Source organism: Mustela nigripes, chromosome X (assembly GCF_022355385.1).
Source record: "Mustela nigripes isolate SB6536 chromosome X, MUSNIG.SB6536, whole genome shotgun sequence".
Taxonomy (NCBI): Eukaryota; Metazoa; Chordata; class Mammalia; order Carnivora; family Mustelidae; genus Mustela; species Mustela nigripes.
The window spans coordinates 37108352-37130331 of NC_081575.1; the positions used below are offsets into that span (position 1 = coordinate 37108352).

At 47.3% G+C, this 21980-nt stretch overlaps 1 protein-coding gene across 1 annotated transcript in view; it reads right to left on the reverse strand.

Moving 5' to 3' along the window:
* Positions 1-21686, reverse strand: part of PAK3 (p21 (RAC1) activated kinase 3) — a 241838-nt gene extending 220152 nt beyond the window's left edge. Inside the window, exon 1 of the mRNA XM_059384573.1 lies at positions 21546-21686. The gene's annotated coding sequence lies outside the window, so the exon portion shown is untranslated. The remainder of the gene's footprint in view (positions 1-21545) is intronic.
* Between the last annotated feature and the right edge of the window lie 294 nt (positions 21687-21980).

Here is a 21980-nt window from a genome sequence, read left to right on the forward strand (position 1 = left end):
ACTTGCTACCTTAGCATCTGGGAGCCTGTTAGAACTGCAGAAGCTAGGGGGCTCCTGGGTGGCTCAGTTGGTTAAGTGGCTGCTTTGGGCTCAGGTCATGATCGGGGGTCCCGAGATAGAGCCTCGCTTCAGGGCTCCCTGCTCAGTGGGAGTCTGCTTCTGCCTCTGCCTCTGCCTCTCCCTCCGTGCTCACCCTCTCTCTAAAATGAGTAAATAAAATTGAAAAGAAAAGAAATGCAAAAGCTCAAGCCCGACACCAGACCTAGGAATCAGCAATCTGATTCTAGCAAAATCTGGTCATTCATCTGCACATTAAAGTTGGAGAAGTACTGGGTTACAAAACAGGGCCCTGAGTCTCAAATTTTCACATACTAGAGCGAGCTCACGCTGTTGAATCAGAAACTCACAGCTCAAATGTTAGCTTCTCTCAATCCCTAGCTATATGACCTCAACCAAGTCTCTTAACCTCCCTGAGTCTCAGTTTCCCCATCTGTAAAAGGGCAAAAATAATGATAATGATAGGTCTACTATGAAGCTGAATAATGAATGTTAATGGAAGTTACTAGCAGGCTGCTGGCATATGGTCGCGTCTCAAGAAATAATAGCTTATTATTTTGCTCCCTGGTAAACAACACTATTCTGCCAATTCAGATGACTCAGGTGTTGACATGCCCAGTTGTACTGGAATCAGGAAGGTCCCTCTATTTCTCCTTTTTTAAAAGATTTTATTTATTTGAGAGAGAGAGAGAGCACATGAGAAGGAGAAGGGGCAAGGGAGAGGGAAAAGCAGACTCCCTCTGAGCAGGGAGCCCAATCCCAGGACCCTGAGACCATGACCTGAGCCAAAGGCAGACACCTAACTGACTGAGCCACCCAGGTGCCCTCTCTTCCTTCTGCTGCTATGAGAACTGAAAGCAGTGGGTTTAATTACTAGCACCCCACATCCATATAACACTGTGAACTTTTCAAAGCATTTTCACCCCTGTGATCTCTCCACATCGATGACTCAGAGTAGCAGAGCTGAAGGGGACCCTGGAGATCTGGTCCAACACCCTCCTTATTCAGATGAGGATCCTTCAGTGACTTGCCCAAGGTCACACGCAATAAACAATAACACCCAATTCCCAGTTCAGTGCTTTTACTTAATAGTACTTTTGACAGGAGTGTTTGCGTAGGGAGAGATGATACTAGAGACCCAGGTCAAGCCAGGGCATAGATGGCTACAGATGACTCACCCATGAACATTCCTCTAAACTGGACAAATTAAGACCAGCCTGGGACTCAGAACCACCAGATCGGTCATTGCCAAAGTTTGGTTTTCATAAGTGAAAGCGTGCATTGACCCCTTTCCTGAATGCAGATGAAAAGCCTACGGGCTGGTCGGGGCCTTATAAGGTCCTCCCAGTTCCAAGAAATGGACCAGAATATGTAACAATCTTTGATTCAGTGGACTGTTCTGCCACTCTCAAGAAGAATCTTAAATCACTTGGAAGGATATCAGAGATATTTCAAATAGAGAAAGTAATGCAAGTCACAGACAGTGGATAGCTTGGTATTTAAGGCTAACCCGGGATGAGGCTGTCATCAAGGCCATGGGTGTTCTTTAGGCAAAGTTCTTCTATCTTCATGTCTATGACAGGGACAAGCAACCACAAAGGAAAGAAGGGCCTTATAATGCTCCCAGAAATGCACATCAGATTGTGAGGGCCCTCAGTCTGGACCCTGGCAACGAAATGTACCCATCTGGAGGGGACATAGTTCCTAAACACAAGCTCTCTGAAGCTTTCCCCCTCTTGATATAAGAAATGCTCTTCTATTCTTGATAAACAGTGACCTTATTGGAGTTTGTTGTGAAGACAGAGGTCAATGGTATTCAAATTTTTCATCCGGTTTCAGAATTTTCACTCCAGTGGAAAATGTCCTCAGACACCCAGGATGATAAGCAGACACAAAGCCCAAGAGTCCTAGTTAAATCAAGGAGTTTGGTCCTGAGGCATAGTCTGACCTGAGCTGAAGGCAGACGCTTAATCGACTGAGGCATCCAGGTGCCCTGAAAAGGTTTTTATTTTATTCTTATTCTTATTTTTATTTTATTTATTTATTTGACAGAAAGAGACAGGGCTATCCTTGTTGAAATTCCTTCTCTCATATGTAAACTTAACTCCTTCCTCCTAGCCTTCCCTACCTTGACCTCTGTTGAAACACAAGCAGGGCCAATGGGAGAAAGAGAAGCAGGCTTCTCGCTGAGCAGGAAGCCTGATGTAGGGCTCAATCCCAGGACTCAGGATCATGACCTGAGCTGAAGGCAGACGCCCAAGGACTGATCCACCCAGGCACCTGTGAAAAGAAGGTTTTTAAAGAGAAAAGGGGCTGCAGGCATTTTGAAGGGAGCCAATGATAAAGAATCTGAAGAGCCGCAAATAGAGGAAAGTTTTGGAAGAGGAAGAAGGAGAGATGAGAATGAAAATGGACGCGCAGACATCGAGGTCTGAGGCAACAGGCAGAAGGATGAGGCCCCGGGCACCTCTATTTTCTCGAGAGAATAGAAAATGAAGCCATATTCTAAAAGAGACAGGGACAGAATTGGGGTTGGAGGGGGGGGGAGGGCGATGAAGATTGGTTTAAGCCCTGAGAGGCGTATGAGACGTAGCTCACTAAGGTCACCTGGTAAGATTTCCAAACAGTGTAAAGGGAGCAACTAAGATTCCAGAAAGATTCCAGATTCTCAGCTTTAGGTCTCCACAGGAGAGGTAGAGGGCAGGGGGAGTGGTGAGCAGATTCCAGAAAGGGAAGAGGCAGATGCATGTTCATCCAGGAGGTCTCTATCTGGTTTCTCATTAGAATAATTGAAGGGGCTTTAAGAATATCTACATGATGTGGGCCCCATCCTACACCAACGAAATCAATCACCTACAGATTTTAAAGTGTCCCAGGTGATTCTAATGTGCAGCCAGGACTCGGATCCCCTGGCCTGTCTATAGTTTGGGCTTTGCTGAGCTACTGTAGTAGAAGAAGAACCAGGCAAGGAGTTTAGGAGAGAGAGGGAAGGAAGAGAAACCGGAAGGACTGATATCGATGAAAGGCCTCAACAGAGTCAAGAAATGAGAGATTTAGAGGAGGGAGAAAGAGAAAGTATAAGTAGAATGAAGGAGCGGGTTGCACAAGCTCTTGTTATCCCAATACCCGAGTTTACAATTTCTGAGGTGAAGCAGGTTGAGGCAGTGACAAAATAAAGGGGTTAGCAATAGGGACAGGGGACAAAACTGGGGCAGAGATGAAGGTGAATGAAGATAAGCAAGACCAAGGAAAATTCAAATAGAAGTCAGACTCAATTCTGTACTCTAGACAGACTCTCCCCTCTAGTGGGTCACCATTTCATTCAGTTACGTAGGAGCGGGACTCCTTACAATTTCCCACCAGGCCCAATAAGACCTGGTGAAGTCATGCCTCCCTGACCTCATCCACACCTCTTCCCTAACTCAGCTACAGCCATACTACCTTCCTTCCCACCAGGCACATGCCTGCCCCAGGACATTTGCACTTGCTGTTCTCTCTATCTGTAATACTCTCCCATGAGATATTTACATGGTGGCTTCCTCTCTTTCTCCAGGTCTTTGCTCAAATCCATCTGCTCAATGAGGGCTATCCTTGTTGAAATTCCTTCTCTCATAAGTAAACTTAATTCCTTTCTCCTAGCTTTCCCTACCTTGACCCCTGATTAAATTTCTTCCAAACAGCATTTGACATCCTATTATATTATTACTTGTTTACTATTTGATTGATCATCTCTCCCAACCCTGCCCTCTTGAGCATAACCTTCTTTGAGGGCAGGGATTTCTGTCCATTTCTTCATTGCTATACCTCCCACACCACACCTAAAACTGTGTCTGGCACACAGTGAGCACTCCATAACTCTTCGTCAAGAGAATGATTGAGTCCAGGATATAGAATGGATTGTACATAGAGGCACTAAAGTCACCCACAAGAAGAGCAGGACTCAGGCTGGAGAAGAACACGGTAAACCAGGTATAAGAAATCCAGGGAAAGTGTGGGTGAATGAGGAGGACAGGAGCTGATGAAAGGAAGAGTGGGTGATACATATGCCTCAAGAATCATTTATTTAATTTTACTTAGTTTCATTTAATTTCATTTTCACAGCAATCACTTTTTTAAAAGTTTATTCATTTGAGAAAGAGAAAGCACGTGAGTGGGAGAAGGGGCAGAGGGAGAGGGAGAAGCAGACTCCCCGCTGAGCAGGAAGCCCGATGCAGGTCTCGATGTCATGTCCCTGGGATCAGGACCTGAGTTGAAGGCAGACACTTAACCCACTCAGCCTCCCAGATGCCCCACAATCTTTTTATTTCATTTTGTTACATGTTGTGCTTTTCTTTTCTTTTCCTTTTTCTTTTCTTAGGATGGACACAAAAGGCCTAAAAATAGTGCCAAAGAATAGAAGAAGGTGGCCATCAGTCGTCAGCTCTGTGGCATGTGCACCCTGGGAGAACGAGCATTTGATAAAGTTGCTTGAGAAATCGTGTGTCTGTTAAGACAAGCAGCAGGTGTCAGAGGTTCCTAAATCTGGCTAAATATTAGCATTGCCTGTCCCAGCTCTTAAGGTCAGGCCAGGGGCCCCCGGGTGGCTCAGTCATTTAAGCTTTCAACTCTTGGTTTAGGCTCAGGTCATGATCTCAGGGTCGTGGAATTGAGCCCCATGTTGGGCTCCATACTCAGCACGGAGTCAGCTTGAGATGATCTCTCTCTTTCCCTTTCCCTCTCTCTCTGTTCCTCCAACTCCGCACGCTCACATGCACTTGCTCACTCTCTCTGTCTCTCTAAAATAAATAACTAAATCTTCAAAAGAAAGATGTTCAGGCTGGTTGAATCAGAATCTCCGGGGACAGGGTCCAGGCTTTAGCACTTGTTAAAAAGCTCCCCAGTGGATGCCACCATGTGGCCGGCACTGCAAAGTGCTGAGGCAGATGACGCTGCAAGAAGGGAAGAGCCAGGGGAGTTTGTTGAAGGCGACGTGGGCCTCAAAGGACACGGAAGAAAAGCCTGTGAGACAAGACCGGGTGTGATGACAATGCAGAAACATGTATAGGGATAGAACTCGGCGGGAGATGGAAGGTGCTTCCCCATCTTGGGTGGTGGCCAAGGATGGCCTGAATGGAGAGGCATGAAGAAGAATGAAGATATCTCAAAAGTCTGAGTAGAACCCCTCTGGAAGGACTCCACTGGGGTGAAGCTGTCCTAGAGTCAAAACTGGATGGGGAAGTACCGGTTGCCAGCACAGGCTGGGTTCAGATTTGGGAGATTCAGGAGGTACAACTGGGCCTAAGGGGGTGGAGATGTGATTATTGAATGCAGGTTTCTCTTGGTGGCCTTGGAAGTGAACAGGAAGTGAAGTGGACTGCTAAGGTGCATTGCTGCACACTCTACGTGTTCTGCCACTGCTGACCAGGTCAGTCTTAGGTCTCCGCAGGAGACATAGAGGGCAGGGGGAGTGGTGAGCATAATGATGGAGCTGCTTAGAATTAACTCCCCGGACAGATTCCTGGAAGAGAGCTGTCCAGATTCCTGGGGGAGGATGCAGAGCAAAGTTTGGTTAAGAAGGCAACTGGGCTGGCTAGACCAGGATCGGGTCCCTTACAAGGTGAACCTGGAGACAGGGAACTGTTTGGTACCCTTAATTCCACTGAGATGCGAAATCCATACCCATCCCCCTTCAACACCCCTGGCTGGGTGCTAGAGGATGGGGTAAAGCCCAGCTGGCCCCAAATAGCCAAAGCAATCCTGAGAAAGAAAAGCAAAACTGGAGGGGTCACTGTTCCGGGCTTCCAGTTACATTTCAGAGCTGCACTGATCAAAACAGCATCATCCTGGCATAAAAACAGACACACAGATTAATAGAACAGAACAGAAAACTCAGAAATGAAACCACGATTGTATGGTCAATAAGGAGGAATGAATATACAATGGGAAAAAGAAAGCGTCTTCAACACATGGTATTGGGAAACCTGGACAGCTACATGCAAAAGAATGAAACTGGGCAACTTCCTTACACCACACACAAAATAAACTCGAAATGGATTAAAGATCTAAATGTGAGACCAAAAACAATCAAAACCCCAGAAGCGCACACAGACAGTCATGTCTCTGACATCGACCGTAGCAACATTTTTCCTGTCTCCTAAGGCCAGGAAACAAAAGCAAAGAGAAACTATTGGGACTTCATCAAAACAAAAAGCTTCTGGGCAGCAAAAGAAACAACCAACAAAACTAAAAGGCAACCCACTGGATGGGAGAAGATATTTGCAAATGACATATCCAATAAAGGGTTAGTATCCACACTTATGGAAGGAACTGGTACATCCCAATTCAGTTCCTCTTTTAAAAGCAACCTCAGAGGCGCCTGGGTGGCTCAGTGGGTTAAGCCACTGCCTTCGGCTCAGGTCATGATCCCAGGGTCCTGGGATCGAGTCCCGCATCGGGCTCTCTGCTCAGCGGGGAGCCTGCTTCCTCCTCTCTCTCTCCGACTGCCTCTCTGCCTACTTGTGATCTCTCTCTGTCAAATAAATAAATAAATTCTTTAAAAAAAAAAAAAAAAGCAACCTCAGAAGTTAAAGGGTGCTGGGCAAGGTGCCACCTCTGCAGACTAAGTCATCACACAGCGCCCCCTTGAGGCCTTTCCTAAAATGGCCCTCTAGTGTCTGTCCGCTCCCAAGTGCTGCTGGAAGGTTATGGACTCTCCTTGCACTTGCCCTTCCACTCTGCTAGTGAGGACTGTCACATCTCTTTTTTAGTGATTCATCTGAGCATCCCTGCGTGTCTACAACTGTATGTGAAGTTCCCTGGGTACCTGAGAATGATTCTGGACTTTCCCCTGAGAAGGGAGCAGGTCTGGGCTGGGTAGTACTCAGGAGCAAGTTGTATCTGATTTTGTTCCAGGGCTGATCTCTGAAGCCAGGATGTCTTGAAGTGTGATCGTGGGTCACCTGCATCACCTGCATCAGCGTTTCCCGGGATGCTTGTAAAAATTCAGAGTCTGAGGCTCCTACCTCAGCACTGCAGGATCGGACAGCTCTCTGTGGAACTGAAAGAATCCCCCCAAAATGGCTGTAGGGACACCTCCCTTTAGTTTTATCTCATTTGGACATGGTCACCAGCTATATTTTGTCTGTTTTGTGACTGAATCTAAGGTTCTATAACATGTTATCCAGAATCTGAGTTTTCATTTATTTATTTGAGAGAGAGAAAGAGATAGTGCGAGCATGAGCGGGGGGGGGGGCGCAGAGGGAGAAGCAGACTCCCCGCTGAGCAGGAAGCCCATTGTGGGGGCTACAGGACCTGAGTTGAAGGCAGACGCTTCACTGACTGAGCCACCCAGGCGTCCCCAGTCTGTGTTTTCAGATGCCACATGTAAAAAGCCACAAAAGCTCACACCTGCCTGAACAACTGAGGCTGTGAGGCCACTTCTCATCTTCCCCTTTGCCCATCCTGAGCTAGCCTCCACACACCCATGAAGCCGTTCTACGAACACAGAACCTTTCCCTGCACTGCTAAAGGATGCTCCAGGGACCAAGGTTGGGGTGCACAGCGTATCCTGAGAACACGGCAGCAATTTCTCTAAAGGTGATTCATGGTCGAATGTGGCTCCAAGTCTATATCAAAGCCCCTGTCTCTCCGAGGGTATGCCATTTTTTTTTTAAAGAGCTTAATCCAGAGTCACGTCTGAAGCCTTAGCGAGAAGAGTAAAGTTGAAAGCAGGAGTTCCTTCCCTTAATTGTTCCATCCATCAGTCTTCAATACATCATGGCTTGGATGCTTTGGGGAATACACACATAAGTAAGACATAGCCAGTGTCGTCAAAGAGTTTAAAGCCTACCTAGGGAGACAATAAACACACTCTCTTGTTAACTATCACCAAAACAAAGAAGTACAGGATCCATGCTGAAAGTGCATTAGAGATGAACACGTGGCGCGGAAGGGCTGATATAGGAACCTGCTTCAAAAGACACCCCCCACGCCCCTCGGCAGTGCTGCCAGACATCTCCCTCAAGCCAGACACAAGGAAGTCTTCCTAGATGGCTCCCATCCCTTAGCCCCTCCCCCACCCAAACCCAGTGCCTTTGCAAGTCCTTTGGCTCTGGCTGTGAAATGGATCCCAAATCCGCTTGCTATTCTCTATGGCCACTGCTACCCGCCTAGCCCAGGCCACCGGCAATCTCTTTGCCTGGTGTCCTCTCCTGACCTCCTAGCTCGCTCCCCCGCCCCCCGCCACCCCGTGTGTTTCTTATTACCACTCTCCGGTCCAATTTTGTGTAGCAGTCAGAGTGCTATTTTAAAAGTATAAATTAGATTACTTTGATCCCTCACTTAAACATGTCAGTGACTACCTCCTGCGCTCCGCATAGGGACAAAACTCATTCCCATGGCCTGCCAGACCCAGCATGGCCTCCGACCTCACTGAGTACCACTTTCTCCCCAGCTCACTGGGCTCTTGGAGTCGCTTGAAGATGGTGAGACTCCACCTCAGGGTGTCCACGCAAGCTGTTTTCCTCTGCACGGAACACTGTTAATATTTATCCATCTTTTGGATCTCAGCTTGGATGCCACTTGCCCCAGAAAGGCCTTTCATGATTCCCCACCCATCTAAATTAAGTCTCTCTCATTATGGTCTCTCCTGCTGCACTATTGTTCCCCTGCATGGCCCTCACCGCAATTGATTATAGGTGCCTGGGTTTTTGTGTAATGTCCATCTCCTCCTTTAGACTGTGAGTTTTGTGAGGGCAGGGCATAGGTCTATTTTGCTTAAAACCACGTTCTAAGTGCCTAGCACAACATCTGATATGTAATAGAGGCTCAAGGGAACCCCTGGGTGGCTGAGTCAGTTAAGCATCTGGTTCTTGGTTTCTGCTCAGGTTGTGATCTCAGGGTCATGAGATCAAGCCCCACCTCAGGCTCTGTACTCTGTGCACTCTGCTTGGGATTCTCTCTCCCTCTCCCTTTGCCCCTCTGCCCTGTATTCCATCTCTCTCTCTCTCTAAAATAAATAAATAAATATTTTAAAAAAAATAGATGCTCAGTATGTGTCCTTGTTCAAAAGGATGAAAGAATAAATGCATAAGGAAGTGAGGTGGTCTGAGCAGGCTTTCTGGAGAAGAACCAGCAAGACAATACCCAGAGCAAAGCCCTGGAAATGAGTATTCATGCACAAAATATGTTCTGGGAATGGAGCAGGTATGAGTAGAGTGTGGGGTCTGTGTGAAAGCAATACTATCGGAAATGCATGTTAGAATCCTTTGTAGTCATATAGTAAGAAGTCTGAAAATCCAGGCTAAGCAGCAGGACCTTGATTTGGTACTTTCCACCATGCCACTACCCTAATCTGGTCTCATGGGTCCCCCAAAACAGCCCAGAGTGGGCAGAGGTGGTGTGGGCCATCCTACTCCCATCTCCAGCCACGGCCAAGGGCCCTACAGGACTGGGAATGGGCAAGGAAAGGGATGATGAGGAAGGACTTGTCGTCAATGGACATGCAAACCTTTGGGTCCTCCTGGGTCATGCAAACCCTTCTGATTATTCTGCGTCCTCCTAGGTCATCCAAACCTTTCCAAATATTCTGTAGGGGTCTCACTTCCCATCTAGACCCTTCCTATTCAAGGCCACAGAGATATCTAGTAGCAATAATGGGGCTGGCCTCAAAAGGTTATCACAAGGATTAAAAAGGTTACCACATGGCAGGTCCTTAGCTTAGTGCCCAGCGCACAGTAAGCACTCACTAAATGCTAGATGTTATGATTCCTCCTCTGTGAAGTGAGACTAATAATAGTACCTATACCCCCACGGGATTGTTGTTGCTATTAAATGAGATAACACATGGAAATGCCTGGCACATAATCAGCACCCAGTAAGTGTGAGCTATTCCTGCTGTTATTAATAGCACGATGGCAGTGGCAATAATACTCAATAGTTCAGGGAAGGAATAGCAAGGGCTGAGCTAAGGCACAGACATTGGGGAATCCGCTGAAGGCGGTGCATACCTGAAATGGTCACTCCGGGGCCCCAGAGGTGGGGATTCATTTAGAGAGAAAAGATCAGAGACTAATACACAGCCAGCGCGGTGGGGCGGGGCGGGGGGTGGGAACACGTTGCTTGGTCACCAGGTTGAGGCAGGTGATGCCCTGGGAGGTGGCCCCCCTCAAGGCAGGCCCTGTCACCAGGGCCCAATTCCCAGCTCCATTGATCAGGTAGGAACTGTCACTATGGCAGCATCTGGTTGCCGTACCTGATGTATTACTTGGGGAGGAGAGGCGCAGGCTCTCCGGCCTGCTGTCTTGGAGGAATGCCAGAAGGAAATACATGCTGGCTGGGGCTGCCACGGGAGGCGAGGGGGGGGCAAGCAGCAAAACCCCTGCTCTCCCTGCTCCTGAGGACATTGCCCAGCAGGCCTCCTCCCTATTTTTGTTACTTTATGAACCACAGGGTCCACCTCATCAACATTTTTGTTACTCTGTGAGCCATTTCAGGGCCTGGGAATCAGAAGCTGTCCAGGAGGCCCACGGGTGCTTTGGGGGTACTGTTGCAGCAAGCCCTGTCAGCATCAGGACGTCCCCACACAAAAAGGCCCTGTCCCTGCTTGTCCCAAACAATGTGTACCGCATGGGCATGAGCAACCTCTGCTGGGCCAGATGCGAGGCCCAAGGATGACCAGACACTGAGAAACCAGGGACGAAAGGGCCCACAAGGATCACTGAAGTTGGCAACCGGCTGACAGTAAGGATACCTTTCGAGCACTTCTATGTACCAGGCACTGTGCTGAGAAATTTGTGAGAATTATCTTGTTTATTCCTGAATGTGTGGAGGGGAGACCTTAATAAGTACCTACTCTTTTATCTCCATTATACAGCTTAAGAGACTGAAGTTTAGAGAGGGTCAGCCACTTGTCCAAAGTGCCTGGGCCAGGACCCACACCTCTCCAGAGGGCTATGTGTACACCTAATAATAGTGATGATAATAATAATAAGCTGTTAGGGCACCTGGGTAGCTAAGTCGGTTATAATGCCTCTGACTTGGGCTCAGGTCATGATCCCAGAGTCCTGAGATAGAGTCCCACATTTCGCTCCCCGCTCAGGGGGGAGCCTGCTTCATCCTCTGCCTCTGCCCCCCCACCCCCCAGCTCGTGCTTGCTCCTCCTCTCTCTCACTCTCCCTCTCCTTCAAATAAATGAATAAGATCTTAAAAAAATAAGCTGCCAATGTGCCAACAGCAAAGCCTGTTTCCTGGCCCCAGCCTTCCAATGATACATGACCCTGGCCACATCACTCTGCCCTTAAAATGAACTCGCCTCTCTTCCCTGGTATCTGAAGTTATTCAAAGTCTTTGGGGCTGAGTCTTCACAGCCAAGAAAATCTCTTGCTGCACACACTTGCCTTTGGCATAACTGCCTTATTACCGCGGGGGAACGGTTCATTTAACCATTCAGGCCCCAGGACCAGGCAGCCAGACCCGCTGCGCCACTCACCAGCCGAATGAACTTGGTGTGCAAGTCACTTAGCGGCTCTGGGACTCAGTTTCCTCCTCTGAAAGATGAGTAGACGGCTAGTCCCTACCCTCGACAGAGTTGTGGGAGGGCATAGATTCGACAACTCGTGCCACCATGAGAGCAGCGCAGGGCCTGGCACACGGCTCAATAAATGGTAGCGATATATAAAAGGAAGTCTTGCTGTCTCTGAAAGTTTGCCTTGGAGAGGCATGTCTCTGGCTCCAATTTCCCCTGCAATGAAATGAATGTAAGAATGTAAGTTGGGTAAATGGGTGGACGTTGATGCTGACTCCTTTCCTGTGGGCATTTATTGAACAGGAGGGCACTGAGGCCGTGCTTTGGGTTGGAAGAAATACAATCAGTGCTATGACAGAGGGAGGGCTGAGGGGTGCGGTGGAAGCTGGGGCAAGGTTAGGGCCTAACCTAATCCCATGAGACGAGGGAACCCACTGACACGCTGGGAGTTTGAGGAAGGCAAGAGAAATTAAAGTTTTAAAAAGTCACAAGAGGGGTAGAACCGTCAAAAGAGATTTGGGGGAGAGCTTGGACAGAAAGGGTCTGAGCTCTGGAAACCACTTTGTCCTTTCTCAGAAATGCTGCTACTGAAGATTTTGTGCCAAAGGGCCTGAAATATGCTCATTACTGAAGAGCTGGTCAGTCTGTTCATCGAGGCCTGCTCTTATTCAAAACAGCGTTCTGTTCTCCGCTTACCTAGGCAGAAACCAGCCCCAGGGAACTAGGTCAAAAACCAACCTCCTTGAATGCAGTCTTCTGTCACAGGTTTCTTTCTTTCTTTCCTTTTTTTTTTTTTTTTTAAGATTTTTAAAAATTTTTAAGTAATCTCTATACCCAGGGTGGGGCTTGAACTCACAACTCCGAAACCAAGAGTTACATGCTCTACCAACAGAGCAAGCCAGGCACCCCTGGTGTCTTGGGTTTGTAAGCCAGAGCTACTGGGAGGCCGGGACTTTCTCACTTTGGGAAAAGGCTTTCATTTCCTCAGGCCAGAAAACCCAAGGGTTCTCGTCTCCTGAAATATACCACAGGAGGGGGTTCCTGCCTTCTCTGAATCACCTAAGAAGCTGGTTAAGACATAAGACTTGCTGGGTCCCCTCTTGGAGTTGCAGATTCAGGGGCTTGAGGTCGGGACTCTAGCTTTGAATGTGTGCCAAGTGGTTGTGTCACAAAAGCACGCTCCGACTTTGGACATGAGCTTGCTTTATTTAAATGAAAGGCACTGCAAAATAGATCTGTAATTCCTAGGTCCTCATTTTATATGTGAGGAACCAGATTCCCAGAGACATTTAAGCCCTTGTTCAAGGTCATGCAGCTAATCCGTACCAAAACCAGAATCAGAACCTGGGTCTTCTACCTCCGCATTCACTGTATGCTCCATTTATCAACTACCTTTGCCTCTCAGCAAGAATTTTCCTTTCCAGTTTAAGTACGCAGAAGGGTTTCCTTCCTGGTTCTAATCAGAGTTCAAAAGCAATGCTACCTTTGGGGAATAATTTAGTAAAAACAAAACACGATGATTCCAAATTCTACTAAAAGCATCAAACATGGTTTTAAAAAGAAAAGAAAACCTGGCCTTTCCCCTTATGATCATCCATAAGGAGAAACAGGACACATGATTTATGTGGAGAGACCGTATTTGTGGCTACAATGCTTCAGTTTTAAATTATTCAGCACTGAAGAAGAGATACCCTAGCTTTAAGATGGGACACTCGTGAGCTTAACAACGAAAAGTATTTCTTTTTCAAGGCTGCAAAGATGAACAATTATATTATCTGGTCATCAGTTCCCTGGTGAATTCTCCTTACGCTATTCCAAACCTTTAAAAGAAAGAAAAAAAGCCCAACAAATATTAGATAGGACCTAGAGCCATTTGCCAAATACCAAGATTTTGAGGTAAGTGGGAAACCACAAATCATAAATGTCAATAGTTCAAATAATCTAAATGATTCCTTTGGGTACCATAATCCCCCCATCTTCTGACAACTCAAAAGCATCCCAGGGACAGGCTGTGTGTGTGCCACTCTAGGTAAAGAGGACTACAGGTAAGTACAAAGGGTGTTCTTAAATCTATCTGATTGGAAAACAGCACCTCAAAGGCACTGAGGTCCATCCCTAGAGGAGATCAGGTGCCAGATTTTTAGCTAGCAAGCAGTGCTGGTAGGTCAGGAGCCTTTCCCAGCAACGTCCAACTCTGAGAGCACTGACTTCTCTCCAGCTGAGTCTTCACCATCTGTAAAATGGGTAACCATCGTCACCATCCGTTTGTGGGCCTCACGCTGCTCTGCCACCCCCCAAGGAGACAAAAGAGAGTTCTCAAACCACACAACCAACCCCCGTGACTTCTATCTTCTCCTAATCCTCAGACCTATTGGTGGCCTAGAGCAGACACCAAATTCCCCAGGGCCATATGTGGACATGGACAGAAAGGAGAGGCAAAAGATGAAGGAAGCGTTGACGGAGTGAGGGGAGAAACTACACCCGTCCCTGTTTGCCACTGTTCCCTTTGCAGAGGGTGACATCACTGTTTATTTCTGTGAGAATAACTTCTCATGGGAGGGCCTCAAACTTGTCCTCTTTGCAGGAAGTCAAGTTGGATAGAAGCTGACTCCTACTCAGCACTCAGCCTCTGGAAAATTCTGGAACCAATCTAGCTGACCTCAGAGGTTGGTGAAGATGCGGCAGTAGCTTTTTTCCCAAGTGTCTTACAAGGTAGATCTCTGAAGTCAATTTGCCATTGTCCGCTGCCGCAGCTGCTGCCAACAGAAATGACCCTAAATGGCCATTCATTTCACAGCAAATTTGGAGGGGCTTGATGTCAGGAAAATGCGTTCGACACAGTTCTAGTTGGAAATGAATTAAAAAGCCTGTTTGCTTAAATAATTGAAGGTGAACCATGTATTACATATGTTTCATGTGCAGTTAGGGATTTCTGCTCCAAGCCTTTCTGGTGCCAAATATGAATTCCTCCCTAATACTTGATTTAAGAGCCGAAATCTTAATTATGGGAAGGAGGAGTAAAGTATACTTTTATATTCTGTGGTTGGAATGTAAATTGGTAAAAAAAAAAAAGAAAGAAAGAAAGAAAGAAAAGAAAAAGAAGGAAAAAAAGAACACTTCAGAGAACAATTTGGCAAGATCTAGGGGAAAAAATTACCTGAACAAAGCCAGTCCTTGGAATTTATCTTAAGGAAATAATGAGCCCAATGCATATGATACAGTCCAAGGACATTCACTGTGGCCTTGATTGAGTGCTCATAAAAGAACAGAGGGTCAATTGGGACTTTTCAAGTTTGAAACACTTCTGTACCACTGAAAGACACTTTAAAATCTAAGAGAAAAAGTAAACAACAAACCTCTTAAACTACTTACGACAGAGGTAAGTGTTAACTGATGTCAGAAATATGCAAAGAGATTGCAGTTACTGAGATGAGAAGGTACAACAGAATAGAAAAATAGGCCAATACACACACCAAAAGGTATTCGACCTCTCTGGTACCCCCCCAAAAGCAAAGAAAATGGGGATTATTTTTAGCTACCACATTGTCAAAGATTCTAAAGCCCAGAGTATCTGAAATTGGTGAGGAAGAGCCGAGCTAGAGACATGGCCATTGTTGGTGGGAAGATAAGTGGCTATAATCTTCCTAGAAGGCAATTTGGGCAGGGCTCTATTAAAATCAAGGATGTGCTAACCGAAGTCTTTGAACCACCGGTTTCACAACTGGGCATTTATTCTACAAAAACCCTTGCAAGAGTATGCAGGGGTGCAAGTAAAAGGAAGTCGCCTGCCCCAATATTTAGTAATTCTTTTTAAAAATTAGAAATAATATAAAAATTCACAAAAGAAAGTTGTATTAAAGACATTATGTCCCAACCACAGAAATTAGAGTACTATGCAGCTCTTAAAAAGAATGAGACAGCTCTAGGCATACTAGCAGGAAAAGACATCCAGACAAAGAGGTCCATGAAAAGCATGATGGAGAACAGTATTCAGAATGCTGGTCACATCCTTTGTTATTTCATGCACAGGAATACATGTAGGAATATTCATAAAAACATGCACAGATGATAAATGCCAAATGGTGAAGAGGGTAGGGATCAGGTGGCGGAGAGGCCCAGAACATTCTATCTACTCCAGACTTCTATTTTTACAGGCATAAGCGTGTATTATTTTATTTTTTTAAGATTTTATTTATTTATTTGATAGAGAGAGAGAGAGCACAAGTAGGAAGAGTGGCAGGCAGAGGTAGAGGAGAAGCAGACTCCCTGCTGAGCAGGGAGCCTGATGTGCAACTCGATGCCAGGACCCTGGGTTCATGACCTGAGCCGAAAGCAGACACTTAACCAACTGAGCCACCCAGGCACTCCAAGCGTGTATTATTTTAATCATGAAAGAGCTTTTTTGAAACAAGAAATAAGACAAGCTGTGCCACTCCCCCACAATCTCCCAGCCTCTAAAAATCTCTTCTTCAAATACATTGGTGTTACTGCATCTAAGATAATTTCTAATATCCAAGCTAAGGGCTTTTGCTACTTAGAAATTACAAAACACCAGAAAGAAGTGAAAGGGGTTCCCCCAACATTTTAAGAGAGTTTCCTTTCATGCTATTAGGGTGAAATGGATACCCTCTCCCATGTTTTCACATCTCCCGCCATTCTTCCTGCCCTGCCTCCTTTGTCTCACAGGTTTTCCATAATCTTGGGAGAAGAAGACATGCTCATTCACTTCAGTGTTTTTACCTCAGGAACTGAATCCATTCCCTCCCCCAGTCTATTCAGCACAAGGCTCACCCCAGTATTTCCAATCCCCACCACACAACCACCGCCACCCCCAGTTAAGGCTGACAAGTCCAACTCTGGGAATCTTTTGTATTTAGGGAGCATCTACAGGTGACCCTAGGCTGTGTACCAACACCAACAGCTGGCAGAGTGGGAGTCCTGCACCTACACCACCCTCAAATTCCATGCCCTTTTATGGGGGAGTTCATCAGTGGCCTTCATCAAACTTTCAAGGAGGTCATGGGTCCACAAAAAAAGTGAATCATCACCAAGGAAGAAGGACTTGGTAATTGAATCTTCCACTGAACATCGACCCAGAATACCCGGTCCCGAGGTTTCCATCTGGCCACTTGACTGGATGAATCCGACAACCGGACACTCAAAAGGAACGGAAAGAGACAGGGGAACATGCATGGCCTTTTCGGGCTCCACTAGAAAACTGTCTTTCCACTAAAGTGGCCACACGAGAGCCCACACAACTCAGACCTGGAGGTGACCTTCAAGTCCCACTGAATGAGCCAACCCGCACTCCCCTGAAGTACACAAGATGACGGCTGGGTCTAGTGAGTGGAAAGAGAATTAGGAGGGAGCAGATCTGAGTTTAGGCTCTAGAATGACTTCTCTTCTGTCACGTGATAGCTGTGGGAGCCTAGAGAACTCACTGCACTTCTCTAGCATTTTGCTTGTCCAAAACAGAAGCTTTGCACCACATGAACTTGGAAAAGCATTTGCAGTGCTACCATTATGAACCTCCCCTACTGGACACGTATTTCTGCCAAACTCTCCAGAAAAGAGGAGGACTTTGCTCTCGCTGTCCAGTAGTGCAGGCTTAAAGTCACAGTGTCCCCTCTCATGGCTAACCTAAACCTTTCCTACTGCCACTGAAGCTCGTTGTTTTCATTCGGAGAGTGGCCAGTTGTGTGTAAGGTGCACAGTGGAATGGGCAACTCTAAGGTCTCCCTGTCGGTCTCTACCCCAGACATGGCTGGCAATGGTTATTAGCTCTTAATTCTCAAGAGAGGCACTCTTCCTTCAAGGCAGCTTAAAAGAAGAGAGGTTGAGGGCATTAATGAAGAGCCAAGGGAATCAGAGAGGGTCAATAGTCACACGAGGGCTTTTTCTTCTGCCTTTAAATTTCCTTAAAGCTGGCCACACCTTCCTATTGACCACACGGTCCGGGCACAGGGGCCACTGAACATGAACCCAACAGTGTCTGCGTCCAAGGTGGCCCTCCGGAACTACTTCTGCAGGGGAATGAGTCTGAAGGATAAAAGCAACTTTCCAACTCAACTTAATTTCCACCTCCAGGGTTCTCTGGTCAGCAGGGTGTGTTCAAATTGTTGGGATTTTTTTTTTAAGGCTGTGCTGATGATACCCCGGCCCAGGAAATGAGAGGCCATGCTGGAACATTCAGGAAGTGAAAGGAAGTAAGCGCAAAGAACTGAGTCACCCAAGGTTGAATGAGGATAGGTCTTTGCAGTCAAAGCCGAGCAGAGAATTGAGGCAGTCTGCCCGACAGTGCAGCAGAAAAACAGGCTTTGGGCCTGAATTATCAGGGTAATTGCCTTAATTCTGCACTTCCCTTTCATAATAACCTCGAGTTTATATAGAGCCTTTCTTCTAAAGAGCTCAAAATACTTGCACAGATATTATCTCGGTTGTCATCACACCATCACAGACGGTGAGAGCAATGATTATGATCAGCCTCATTTGACGCATGGGGGAAGGAAGGCCTAGAGGGCGAAGCAAGGTGTCCAAGTTTACCTAGTAAGATATGGACAGCCTCCGAACTCTGTGGGAAAGGCCCTTGCCTGGCATCGCCCAGCGAATATTCTTCTCAACAGCAGTCCAGCCAAATGCCTGTCAGAACACTGGGTTCTGTGGGCAGACACATCTAGGAAAGGCTGCAGATTCTCTTCTCCTGGCGACTCACAATATACAAGAGCCTGGGGATGGCTTTTAAGGAGCCCTGAAGTAAACAAACCTGTTTTTGTTTAAGCAAGAATTTCCCAAATTTAACTTGACCACAAAAATCTGTGTCTGGATGTGAGTGCGTAACACCTACTGACATCCGGTGGAGCTAGGCTTCTTCAGCTTCCACACTGGCAAGCCCGTGGTCCAGCCACTAGACTTACCTGAGCACAGACACAGCAGACACGTCCTCTCCCTTCCAGCCTGAGCTGTGGGGGAATGTACCTTAGAGATGCTGCCTGATACTTGCTGCTACTGACAGCCAATGAGCAAAGGACCTTGGTGCACCCAAAGGACCCCAGGCCGTCATCTCCTCTGCCTGGGGGCATTGGCCAGGCTAGGTGTGGGGAGGGGGATTCAAGAGGGGGTAGTCAATTCAAACTCAACTGTTTCTGCTTGCATTCCTTTCAAACAGAACCCAGGGCTATTTTTGGTCTTCATTTCAGGGACGCGATTCTCAGGATGCTGGTCCAAGCCCTCAGAGCCCACACGCTTAACTGCCGTGATTGTATGCCCACCAGGTACTTCCAGCAGAAATCATTAATCTTTTAGGTTCATTTCCAGTGCCATTTATCAGCCTGTGTCATCGACCCCAACACAACAAAACGGGAGACTCAGAACGGGCCCCTATTCTCGACTAACTACAGGCGTGTTAAAGTCAGTCCTCACACAGCCGTTCCTGACTATATACCTAACATTCAGGACGGAAATCCTGGGCTATTATTAATTACCAGTGACACCACTAAGAGTATCTAAAATGTAAAAGTCCCTGAAGACCCTGTCCTGGTTAATTTGCATTTTACATATAATCCAAATGAAAAGAGAACAGATAATGGATTTCATATTTATTGCTACTATTTCCATGCTTTCAGTAGTCAGTGTTTCTCAAACACCCAAACCATGAGAAAAGGTACCCACACCGACACTGGTAACTTTTTGTGCACAAAGCAAATGCAGTGCAGTGTATCTCTCCTTATCTACCCACTGGCTACATAAAAGATTCTGTATAAATGGCTTTGGGGTAAAAATCTTCACTGTAAAGGTCAGAGGGGCACTGTTATTTAAAATGATTTGATTATGAAGCCTTTTGTAAAGCAACACATTCTGCGATGTGAATACTGTCCATCTAGGTCATTTGCCTTGTAAATACATACTTACCCATAAAAGATTTGCTTAAAGCAAAACACTAATATTTTTCAATGAGCTGGACCTTTCCTAAGATGGGGAGGTATGCTGATCCTTATCAATCTGCAATACTGACTTCTTTTGGATTCACCATTAATCACCATCCCACTCCACGGAGACTCATTCTGAGTTTGTGATAGTAATGCTTCAGAGGACTCCCAGCAGTCTTGCTTAACCATGACCCCTCTACCTTTGTAGATGCCCGTACTTCAACTTGACCACCTGGTGAAATAATTCTTCAAGACTCACTCAAATGTTACATCCCCCATGAAGCCAGCCTCCCTATCTAACTGTTTTTCTTTCTTTCTTAAAAGATTTTATTGAGAAAGAGAGAATGCGCACAGGCACACGGAAGCTGGGGGGACGGGCAGAGGGAGAGAGAGAATCTCAAGCAGTCTCCCTGCTGAGTGTGGAGCCTGACCCTGAGATCATGACCTGAGCCGAAATCAAGAGTTGGACGCCTAGCTGACTGAGTCACCCAGGTGCCCTGGATCCTCTCCTGATCACACTTCCCACTCCCAGCCAGGCACCCCTCCTCTGTGCTCTCACAGTATCCAGCCTATCTCTTGTCATACTCTACTGTAATCATCTGCTTACACACTTCTACCTTGCCTTCCTGACGGTGTACTCCCTGAGAGCTGAAATGATGTTTTAGTCATTTATTCATTTTTATACTTCCAATACCTAGCATTACCACTGGCACATAGCTGGTGTTTAATAAATGTCGGTTGTTTGACTGAACAATCACTACCCTTAACTGTACATTTTTGGCCTCAGACAAATAATGCTTTCTTAAAACTTCAGATAAAACATACAAGAGAAGGCCTAGCAGTTTTGTTCATGTTTGTTGATTTCTTCTTTCTTTGATTTAAAAAAAAAGACAATACTAATTCACATCTTACAGTTCCAGGAGAAAAAAATAAACCCTTTAACCCAAATTCACTACTAATTCATAGGTGCGCCCAGTATATTCACTTTTCTCCAAACATACAGCTACATCCTAGCTCAAAAGTAACATCACTGCAGTAAAGACGACATGAGCATCCACTAATTAAAGGGGTTCTGGGGGAGGCACTGCAGGGATTACTGTAAGAGCTTTGGATCCTCATTGGCTGACAGAGGGAAACCTGCTAAGAAAGTTGGGCATCTTTGGGGGAACAATAATGATGTCCAGTAGGACTTGGTCAATCTGGCTGGAAATTCCACAAGCAGAATGTCCTAAGCAACAGCCCCAAGCTGGGGGGATTTCCATCACCCTGAAACCATCATTATCCTTCCAATGTGGGCAGAACAGGTTGGACCTGATCTGCCTGCGTGTTACTGCAATCTGGCTTGGCATGGGATGATACCCAAGGACATGTAATGCCAGGAGTAACCCAGCCCCATGGCGCAGACACACACACACAAACACACTACACCCCACACTCCAACTCATACTCAACTGCATCCCACACAAAACCCGCACCATCCCCCACACACACACACACATGCCACCGCATTCCTGTGTGTCCAGTCACACACACAGGGAGTGCCCCCTCTCATTCTCTCACTTCCCCAGTGTGCCCGGCCCACACCCCACACCGCTGGCAGACTGCAGCCTAGCCTGGAACTGGAAGCTGGTGCGGACTGGTTTTTGTTGTATGTAACAAAGCCCCATGCACCCAGGTGCCCAGCTGGATCGGCTCCATCCATCTCTCCCCGCCCCCATCCACGAGCTCCCAGAACAAGAGAAAGCTCAGCTCTGGGAAGTGATGCGGGGAGTGGGGGTGCACAGAAAGAGAGCTTGAGGGACGGACGGGGGGGGGGCGGGAGTCCATGCAGCTTCGGGGCTCCCTCGCCCCGAAGTCGGAGGGACGGCGAACTGGCCAAGGGACGGAGCTGCCCTTCCGTCCCATCGCACCCCGTCTATTCATAGAAAAAAAAAAAAAAAAAAAAAAAAAAAACCAACGCGGAGAAATCGTCGATCCCCGCTCCCGCCGCGCGCCCTCCCGGCGACTCTGGGAGCCAGGGGTGCTCCAACTGCCCGCAACAAAGCGCCCCCCGAACAGACCTGTTCCAGGCTCTCGGCGGCCCGAGCGCAGGCAGCCGCTGCTCAGGGTTCTGCCCTTCGCTGCTGAGGACGGGAGGAGGAGCAGGAACCAGGAACCGGGGGAGGAAGGAGGAGGAGAGGGGAGAGGAGACGGTGGCGGCGGCGGCGGCGCGAGGAGGACTAGGACTAGGAGGAGGAGGAGGAGGAGGAGGAGGAGGAGGAGGAGGAGGAGGCTGCGTCTGCGGCCGCTGCCTAGGATGCTCCAGCGGGAGGCAGGGCCGGGCGCGCGGGGCGTGGGCTCACGTGCGCCCCGCGGCCCCGGGATGCGCGCGCGGCTGGGTGTGTGAGAGCATCTGGGTGGTTTTGACTGTGATTATTCCAATTCCGACCTAGTCTGGAACTTGTGGTTCCTGCAGCCAGGCGGAAGTGAAACCCTTTCACACTCCCAAGCCTGAT